The 2,464-nt window shown below is 41.3% G+C and overlaps 1 long non-coding RNA gene across 1 annotated transcript; it reads right to left on the bottom strand.

Annotated features, from left to right (window-relative positions):
• Window positions 1-439: 439 nt before the first annotated feature.
• LOC149106094 (uncharacterized) lies at window positions 440-1,269 on the bottom strand. The gene is made up of 2 exons (XR_016209875.1): window positions 803-1,269; window positions 440-544 (listed from the first exon to the last, which is right to left on the bottom strand). It is a non-coding gene; the product is annotated as an uncharacterized LOC149106094 (long non-coding RNA).
• Between the last annotated feature and the right edge of the window lie 1,195 nt (window positions 1,270-2,464).

Genomic DNA, 2,464 nt, shown 5'->3' with positions numbered 1-2,464 from the left:
TTTTAAACTGGTTCGACTGTATATTTAAAATGGTTTAAAACTGCTGTTTCCTGTAGCATCGATGGGTTAAATTGCTCTACTAAACAGTCCGGGATCGTTATCAGATTTGATAACCTCGACCAAAACAAACCATTAACCAATCGCTGCGCAAGTTTTCGTTCACGGCGTGACATTATTTGGTAGCAACAGTGTATAATTCAATATGGCGGTCGACGGGGCGCTGCGATGAAAGGAGTTACTTTTTTCACAACATCACAATGCAATTTCATTTAATTGTAATTGTATGTTTACTTCGCAATAGTTATTGGATTATGGAATAGAAACAGAGATGTATGGAAGAAAACTGTCTTTGTCCAAAAGCTACAGCGAAAAGTTTCATTTTCAGATAGACACCGTATAATATTTGTTCCGAGTAAAAACACACGAAGGTAGACAACAGTTATTCTGTTCACAAAAGGGTTGTTTATTGATATTAATATGATAGCTTCTATTTTCACTCAGGCTTCATTTTCTTGGTAGTTGGCGAAGCTGGCTGTTCAACAGTCTGTATAAAATATAAACGAAACACTAACAGTAAATACATCTTGAGTTCACAAATTGACACTGAACAAGTTGCTTCTATATTCCAAGCGGAGAGCTGTAACTGAATTTCGTTCAATTTGCATAAGCGAAGCGTGGTTAGGACCGAAACATCTCCTACTATGATTCATTACTATGCAATGGAAATAACAGTATCGAAACAGTTCGCGACCCTCCCTCTGTCGGCTCTTTGTCCAGATATACTGAAGATAGAATAGCTTACCTCGATGGCCATATCCCGTCCCACGCCTAATTCCATTTCTGCGATTGCTAATTCAATCCCCTCTGCCGTATTGTACCTTTCGTTTCCATCTTTGATGCACTGGAGTTTTCTTTGTCGTTGTGGGCTAATCCACCATATAGGAAACCAAGGAAATCCCTCTCGATTATATGTCCCTCTCTTCTCCCCCGTTTCGGAAATCAAAGGAGGCTCTAGAATTAACGCGGATTTTTTTTCACGTGACCATTTCTAAAAATAACTTGAGAGGGTTACTGACCTTGGGAAAAAGTCCTATAAGGGGATAAAATCTCTTACTCTTCATTCTAACGTGTCTACAGGCAATGCCTAAACATTCAAACATTCTAATTGCAAAGACATTGAAGTTATGCTGGTGCAACAAACAAGAGAAATTCCCTCGTCCACTGCGTTTCGAGAACACGGTACTCAGAATATGGTAAGGAGAAAAGCAAAGCGCGCCTGTGAAAGCATTTGCCTTTTTACCTTGAAAATAGGACGAGAGGCCGTTATTGCCATGCAAACGTCTGTTGCACAGGCAGCAGAGGTGAAGCCACACCGCATTGCTTTCAGTCCCTGTTCTCCTTTATTCGATGAAGAACGGTCAAGTCACGAGGTGAATCAATGAAGACAAATCAGACATGACTAATTATGCCCACACCCTGACCGGAAAGATAAGATCCGAAGGACAACTGACTTAATAGCTATTAAGTCAGTTGTCCAAGTCAGTTACAAATTCACGTTGTTTACACACCGGGTTCACACACCACGACTGGATCCCTAGTCGACGCCATTTTGAATTTGCCGAAATTCAAACTTGTAAAATTGCGCCTGGACTTTTCAAGTTTCGATCGAAACGTCGCACATGCGCAATTCGCGACATTACCCCTCTTAGCTAAGGGACGTGACACTCATCATGATTTCAGACACGAAAGAACCCTGCAAATCAGTAGTCTTAGCCTGCTGAACAGGCGGATTAGCGGAGCACTGCGAAGCGCGAGTCGAAAAAAAAATCCCGCGCTCGTGTATCGCGTTTCGTTCTCTGCCAAGCTAATCCGCCTGTTCTGCAGGCAACAGTAGTCTGGACTGCACATGTAGACAGGTCACGCGCGTGTTAATTTTAACGTTAGAGATTTCATGATAATCACAAGTTCTTTTAGACGGATCAACCATGCAGCCGGTCAACCATGCAGCTATTTACCTATGATTAAGATTCCTTGGAATAACATAATTTGCAAAACAAAAGTACCTACAAACAACTCTCTTAATTTTCAGCCTGCGGCTCGAAAACACGACGGCGAAGTTCATTAAGATTGCTAATGTTTTTTTTTTTTTTGCGTTACTGTGCATGTTGTTTTTTCCCTTGTTTTTTTTTTCTTTAATCTTCCCCGAATGACAACAGACAAAACGTACGTGAGGAATAATAAATATCAAAAGTAAAACTTCCTTTGTTTTCCAATTTTTGGTGTGTGAGCTCAAAGATTTCAACAGACTTAATAGCGTCACGCCCGCTACCTTAAGCTGCTCATGTGCTTAGTCACGGCTTCGCATGTGTTTCGGAGAAAAACAGACCGGAAACTGATTACGGAACTTACACAGGCGCAACGTGACGTAAATGACTCCCGGAAAAGGGAAGAAAAAGCTGTGCGA

The sequence above is a fragment of the Orbicella faveolata genome, unplaced genomic scaffold (genome assembly GCF_042242905.1).
Source record: "Orbicella faveolata isolate gen_17 unplaced genomic scaffold, um_ofav_v1 contig_3, whole genome shotgun sequence".
Classification (NCBI taxonomy): Eukaryota; Metazoa; Cnidaria; class Anthozoa; order Scleractinia; family Merulinidae; genus Orbicella; species Orbicella faveolata.
This window is presented reverse-complemented; position numbering and strand designations above follow the sequence as displayed.